Source organism: Cibotium barometz, chromosome 31, assembly GCF_041138505.1.
Source record: "Cibotium barometz isolate CiBa-2024 chromosome 31, ASM4113850v1, whole genome shotgun sequence".
In the NCBI taxonomy this organism is placed as follows: Eukaryota; Viridiplantae; Streptophyta; class Polypodiopsida; order Cyatheales; family Cibotiaceae; genus Cibotium; species Cibotium barometz.
The window spans coordinates 9,876,479-9,884,667 of record NC_141076.1 but is presented as its reverse complement, the minus strand read 5'-3'; positions in this window follow the sequence as shown (position 1 = coordinate 9,884,667).

The window sequence follows — 8,189 nt, the reverse complement described above, 5'->3', positions numbered from 1 at the left end:
ATCCCCTACCATTGGCATCATGCAATTGTGGGTTTGCCAACTTGGTAGAGACCGCTACATTCTCCTATAAGATACCATCCCCTACCATTGGCATCAATTCTTCCCAATCTAGCATGGGTGCTCATATTCAATAAGGAGTATAAGGCAATCTACGAGGGAATGGTATTGTAAGCCTTTGGAAAACTGTGTATAGTGGGATTGAATGGAGTCACCTACATGAGGACCTTAAAGAAAAGCTTTAGCTGCAACATTGGATTGCCCACTCGGATAAGATTTTCATAATCAGTGTTTGGTAACTGCTGCAACAAAACATCATCATTATGGTAATCAACCGACCAACAAAACTAAAATTATTCCATGTAGTTTGCTACTATCAGCCAGTAGCTCCTCTGGGCCGAGAGTGTCAGTAAGAAAATCAAGTTATAGAGATGCAGATACTATGTTAGTTTGCTCCTCAATGTTAGTATATGCAGGGTTTTTCCCATGGGATGGAAGGAGCTTCTATAAAAGATTCCTATGGAGAGGATATGTATATGGATATGCTCCTTCCCCCACTTTATAATCCTCAAGATTTGGGGGAGGAGGGGGTTTAGTGATATTCAAAAATGTGTTAAGCTCTAATGATTGCTCTTGAGAGACAACAGTAGGATATTCAATGTGCTCTATAGAAAAGCCATTTACTATTAAAGCCAATATCTACTCTAGAGGATATGTATATGGATATTCTCCTTCCCCCTCTTTATGATCCTCAGGATTTGGGGGAGGAAGGGGCTTAGTGATATTCACAAATGTATTTAGCTCTAATGTTGCTCTTGAGAGAAAACAGTAGGATATTCAATGTGCTCTGTAGTAGAAAAGTCATATACCATTGAGACCAATATCTACTCTAGATGTTTTGATAAAGCTTTTGGATCCTATACAAGTGGTATAATGTACTTTCATGAAGGCCTAGATAAGTAAATGTATCATAAGCTTCTACGATCCATGGGTATGGAACCATGGCTTTTGTTCTTGTGGCTGAGTTACTGCTCAAGTTGGCCTATCCTTTTTATCCTTCTCTATTAAGGACATTGTAATAGCTTCTTCCCTTACTTGCCAAAGTGTATCATACTTAGTTACAGCTTCTTGAGATGCTTGAACTTGAATTATCATCTGTGTGTTGATATTTGAGCTAGCACCTTCTCCTTAGTGCCCTTGCTTGCCGAAGTGTATCATACTTAGTTACAGCTTCTTGAGATGTTTAAACCTAAGTTACCATCTATGTTTGCTAGTAGTGGCTTGTCATTGCTAGTAGAGCTGATCCTTGCTCTCTTTCGGCTATGTGAGGATAGCTTGTGCATGCTGTTTATTTGAGCTCTTATCTTTCCTTCTCAAGATATTCTATTCATTGCTTCTTTATCTCATCATCTTTGTGCAGCTTTGAGATTCTCTCTTTTTGCCATCTTTTTGCTTGCATCAAAGTCTCTATGTAGCTGCTATTGTAGCTTATCCTAGAATTCCAATGCCTGCCTACCTCATGCTATAGTTTCTTTTTATACTCATCCTTCTCCATCTGTAGTTCCTTGACATGTCCATGACTTGTGCCTGTAGGCATTCAAACTCTTCTTCAAGTGCAAAAAGTTCAAGCAAACTCCTCTTTCATGGCATTAATGTAAGTGTTAATCTTGACCGAGATAGCTTGATAGACCTATTTTCTATTCAAAAGATCATGTTTAAGTGCTTGTCTTTTGGCGGTGTCTTCTTACAATTCTCATTTGGCTTTGTTGAGCTCCTCTTCATAGGCTATAGCCTCTGCCAACAGTGGAGTTGTTAGTGGAGTTGATGGTTGGGGGTCAAGATGTAACTTGTGAGCATATGTTCACTCTCCTTATCTTGCTCTACAGTTAACCTGTGTAGTAAGAACTATACATCCTTATAACTTTCACCCAAGCAATGCTTTAAAGTGGATATGTATCCTAGAAAGTGTGGCTCACTTTGGTGGAGACATAAGCTATAATGTATCAAAGTTGTGTGGGGCAAGTAATTGGAGTGTAAGGTCTCTTAGCTAAGAAGTTGTTTGCACTTTGGCTAGCCTTGATCTTTTGCATCCTTAGATCTCTCGTGCGCTTGCCACTTCTGATTCTTCTGAGGGTGAGGCTTTGTCAAGTTATGGTACAAGCACGGCATCACAGGTTGGACTTCCTCAATGTGTGAACCTTTAGTCTTTTCCTTCTGCTCCTCTGCCTCTAATAACTTCACTTCTTTGCCTGGCAATTCCACTTTCACTTCTGATGATTCTTCTTAGGGTGAGGCTTTGTCAGGTTGTTGCGGTACATGTAAGGCATTAGTTTACAAGTTGGACTTCTTTTTTATTCTTCTCGGGGTGAGGCTTTGTCAGGTTGCGGTACATGCAAGGCGTCAGTTATATAGGTTGGACTTCCTTGATGTGTGAACCTTTAGTCTTTTCCTTCTACTCCTCTTCCTTTGATAAATTCACTTCTTCACTTAGCACTTCCACTTCTAAGAAAGAATCATGGTGTGGTGAAGATACCTATTCCTCTTCTATATGTTGGGGTCCTAAGGGCGCATCTTTTATTTCAATAGGAGTCAGATAACATGAACTAGTTGTTATTATGCACTCGTGAAGGCCTATAAGAGGATGAGTGTTTCTATATGTGAAAGAGATCAAATCTATCTTTGTTGTAAACTTGGGCCCAGGAATGGGACACCAAAGGTTCTTCCCCCATATCCTCTTGACTAGTGCGGTTTTGTGTGAGCTTGGACTCACTAGAGTAAACTTGGGCCCAGGAATGGGACACCAAAGGTTCTTCCCCCATATCCTCTTGACTAGTGCGGTTTTGTGTGAGCTTGGACTCACTAGAGTAGATTTCATCCTTTCTGCTCTCTACATCCATACCTTGCGACTTCCTTAGCATCAGCACGATGAGCAAGTTAGCTTCTTCAAAATTCTTTAGGAGATCTTCTTGGGTGGCTTTTAAGGACAGTGGTGCACCTATCATATGGCTCACAATCTTGGTTTAGGAGATATATGATCACCTTATTCTAATGCTGGTTAAGATAGGTATTTAGCTCTTTATGTAGGTAATATGTCTTTAGATTCATATAGATCTTTTGAAGCTTGTACAAGTCAATTTGGTTGTATCTATCCCACTGGCATTATCTGGTTAGGTTTCACCAAACCTATAGTAACTCCAATTTTGCTAATCTCGAGTCCCTTGCATATAACACTATTTTCAACCCCATAACACTATTTTCAAACCCATCACTTCTCAACTCCTTTTATCCTTTACTATGAACAAACTCTTTCCATTTTGAGCAGTTTAGGAAGGGGGATCACACGTGGGTTTAAGGATGTCCTAAGCCAAGAAGGAGCTTCACTAAGCTCAAGGGATTCCCTTAAACCTATTGCCACATCATCAAAAATCACGCCATGATTGCATTATCATGCTACAGAATCACGGTTGCCAACATGTGTCCAAATGCATTCAAATCATGCCCAATGCTTTCAAATTGCACCCCACATGCATATTCTACAATCATTTCAATTACCATGATTTTTCCAAGAATCATGTCCGTAACCCCAATTTTGCTAATCTCAAGTCCCTTCTTGCGTAACACTAATTTCAACCCCATCACTTCTCAACTCCATTTATAGTTAAATGTGACCAAACTCTTTCCAAACCTATAGTAACCCCAATTTTGCTAATCTCAAGTCCCTTGCTGCATAACACTAATTTCAACCACATCACACTGCAGTCCGAAATCAAAGTGAATTTCATAACTTTAAAGGTAGCTTTCGTCTACCACACAAATCTAGTCTTGTTAGTTGGGCTTGAAGCATATATAGAGACAAGTGTGATGTGTTCAGGCCCCCCAAGCTCCACTACAACCCACTTGTTCTCTCTCTCTCTCTCTCTCTCTCTCTCTCTCTCTCTCTCTCTCTCTCTCACGTGGGATGTTGCCTAGTATGCATGCCCATTCATAACCTGTAATAGAAGGGATTTGGTAGAGAAAGCCTTTCCTTTTCAGGATGCTTAAATCTATGGCGGCCACTTTCCAATCATTCAATTTCCCCTGTAACCCCACCCTTAGTAGTAGTAGTAGTAGTAGTAGTAGTAGTAGTAGTAGTAGTAGTAGTAGTAGTAGTAGCAATAGCAGTAGCAGTAGCAGTAGCAGTAGTAGCAGCAGCAGCGGCGGCGGCAGAAGCAGTAGATGTACTAGTTTGGCACCGGGTTCTTGACGCAAGGTCATTGGTGGTGTGCATCACGTGAACTTTACTTAATTGAGCGGAAAACTAATGAAACCATACGAAATTTTACCCTTTGGATAAAAACTCTCGATTCATGGTGTGAACCATGGGGAAAACTGAATGACACTCAATTGAATGGGGCTAAAAAAAATGGCACAGTTTGATCCTTGTATCAAATCCTGAGACCTTTAACCAATGTTGCAAACAGGCTATCCGATTGGAAGGTAGGATGTTGGATAATGACCTAGACGTGGGGTATTTCCCCTAAGAATCACTCTCACATCCCGCAAGAAAGGGACTTGCTGTTTACAGGTATATATTTTATCATATTTTTTATGAATTAATATGATTTCATTTCAATTTAATTCAAGTCTTTGTTTTAATTTTTGATATATTTTATGAGTTTTTAATTATTTTCTTCAAGAAGATTAAAGGGTTCCATGGTGGTGACAATGGTATCAGAGCTTTGGTTTAATTTAATCTTCTTGAAGGCGGTCAAAAACTTGTGGAGGACAAAGAGGTGAAAGAGAAAAACAGAGGTGATTTTGGTAAATTTTTTTTAATTTGAATTGAAGAAAAACAAGTTTATGGATTTATGTTTATGCATGGTTGAAAGAAAGCTTGCTTTTTTACCATTAGATAACCAATCTCCATCAATCTATTACCCAAGAGTAAAACTAAGTGAAAAACCATTAGTGGGTTTCCCAAAACCACAAAACCACCTTCCTCAACACTAATCCTCTTCATAATCTGTTCGTACGGATTGAATCAGCAAGGAGAGGAGCATAGAGAGCCATAGCCAGATTGCTAATCTACTACAACATCAAGAATTCCATCATGGATGGATAAGGGGCTCCCTTGATTTTTTTTTCTTTCTCCCAATTTTCTAATTCCTATTTTTACTTCTCAATTTATGCGTTGAGCGCTAAAGCTTGTGAACAAGCTTAAGACTTATTATATATATATATATATATATATATATATATATATATATATATATATATATATATATATATATATATATTTTTGTCTCCCTCCTTCACGGGCAAAGGCGACCCGGGTGGTAGCGCCCACGACTGAATTCTTCTCTCTCTCCATCCGGCGGCGCCTGCAAATCCAAGGATGGACGGCCTAATTGCGTTGATTACTTCGCCTAAGCTTCTATTAATCTTGTGATTAAGACTAGGCTGGGTTTAAATTCATAGAAACCATAAGCTTTATTTAGTAAGCTTTAGTTAAAAGCTTATAAGCTTTAATTAAAAGCTTATAAGCTTTAATTAATAAAGCTTATAAATGCTTTATTAGAGAAAAAAAAGGCTAATAATATATATATATTATATTTATATTTTTTTAAATAATTTTGAAAAAAAGTGCCCTATGGGTTGGAAGTCTACAGTAGCTAACCACAAAAAACAAAATAAGGAGTTTTGGGTTAAAAAAATTTTAGATAATAATAATAAATAAATAAATAAATTTAAAAAATTAAGCTTTGTAATAAAGGTTTGATTAAAACTTTTCTTTTATCTTTGTAATAAAGCTTTTATTTGATTAAAACCTTATATTCTATTATTTCCCAACCAGTGCACAACAGCAAGGCACCTTAGCACCTTAATTCAGCATTAATTAGTGCTTGTTAATTAGTGCTTAATGTTTGATTATCTATGTATATATAATTAACGCTTGTAAAAATGCCTATTTTGTTTTTAACAATCCCCTTGAAGTTTTTTTTTTAGATGGCCAGTTCTTTGGAGCAATGATAGGAAACATTGCTTCGTCACCATCGAGACTCGGCTCTCACAAATCATGAGCTAAGTCTTCGCTCTACGATTACTCTTTACCAGTTGTAAATTAATTAAATTATTGCATGCATATTTTATGTTGTCCAATCAACTATTTTACAGCCAACCGACACGATATCTAAGCTAAGTATTTACTATACTCTCTCTATTTATATTTCAAATATTCAAGCATTTTGAGAGTATATTGTTTACAATTAAACCTTAATTTATTGTTCCTCAATCCTCTAAATTTATTTAAAATGGTCAAACAATATCCTTTTAAATCCAAATAAATTTCATAAGTCATTGTTGAGATTATCACATTTTTTTTAGGATGATTATTTCATTTGCATGTGTAAAATCAATTATTTCAACGTTTATTTCCTAGTTTTTAATTAAAATGTTTGAAAAATATAGTTTGCATACTAGAAAAATCCATAAAAAGGAAAAGAAAGCTTTGTTGAAAACCTCAAAAAGCTTTAGCTTTTGGGAGTAAGACCTCCTTTCAAGGCTTATAAGAGACCCTAAATTCTTTGTTCCAGACTAATTATTTTTGTGATGCAGAGATTACGATATTTTCAGGATATTTACAACAATGTGCAAAAGTTCAAGAGTTTTTATTTTTATTTTTTGTGATATTTGAATACCACTTTTATTGTTTATTCTCAACTCATCACACCTTGAGGTAATTTTTCTTATCTATGATTATTAAATTTTTTTATCTATCATTTTACCATGTAGATGTGCTTCCCCAATATTATATGAGTACGTATTCAACCCATTCATTAATTGCATTATGTGCTTAAAATTGATAATAATTAATTCGAGATATATGAATCCTAGAACTACATTTAAATTCGAGATATATGAATCCTAGAACTTTATTTAAATTGTTTGGTACCATATAACATAAGTAATAATATTTCTTTTTCAAAATGATTCTAGTACTTCCAAGTAAGTTTCTCATCCCTATTCTTGCAATAGTGATCATGCTTAAGAATTTTATTTCTTATAGTCATAATCAGAAGTTATGTATGAAATTATAATCCATTCACATTATTTCTCATTTTTCTCAATGTAAAGTATTATTTTAGTTGAATATATAAAAAGGTACGACTCTCTACACTTGAGTTTCGTGTTTATTATTTAAGTTTATGTCAACTTCAAAAGTAAATTAACCTTTCATCCAAACTTGTTTCATCTACTTTTGGTTTATAATTACATGTATCCTTGAGTGTCAAAATTATTTTGACAAATAATTTCAATGACACCAACAATGGAGGTATGTATACATATTCACCTTCTTTTATACAACTTTTTTTTAATAAGTTTTTCTATAATCTCTTTTTAACCTAATAATCTAATTAATAAACCTTACATTAAGATTAGTTCAAGCTCAATAAAATAAATGAAATTCCTAGATGGAGAAATATTGTGTTGAAATTTAAGTTTCAAAAAAACTGGCCATTCTGCCTCAAACTTTTATTCTTAAGAAAATAATGTATGAAATTAATCTGGTGGTATGGGACATCATATTGGTTTCATATACTTTCTCCAAACGCATTTATGTCTTCTATCTTTCTACCGTCCTATGTGTGTATGTACAACACGCCTACGTGGTATGGGACACATAGACTCATCATACATTCATTTGATTGGTTCACTGCATATGCATTTAGTGTAGATCTAGTCTTCCACACTAATCATAAAGCCATCCTCTCATGCGTTTATGCTACCATATATCGGGGACGCCCGTATATGGCATGTTTTTGTGCCCTCACTGTTTGTTTCGGTTGGTTCGTATGGAGGGGTGATTCCCTAGATACTTATGCCTGGCAAACATGTGTGTGATTGCCTTCTCTGTTTGTTTCAGTTGGTTCGTATAGAGGGGTGATTCCCTGGGTACTTACGCCTGGCAAACATGTGTATGGCTGTTATTTGATTATTTATGGGTTGTCTGTATCTCTGGACGACGTAGATACCGTCTAAGTATAGCAACGAAAAGTGCAACGATACCCATTGAGATGTTACACTATATGAGATGTGCGAGGGTGCCGATTGAGGTGTCGCACTATACAAGGATACCGATTGAGATGTCGTATGGCTACTGGGTTGTGCGGTGGTGAAGATGATGATCATTTTTGTACATGTTATCTTTGATT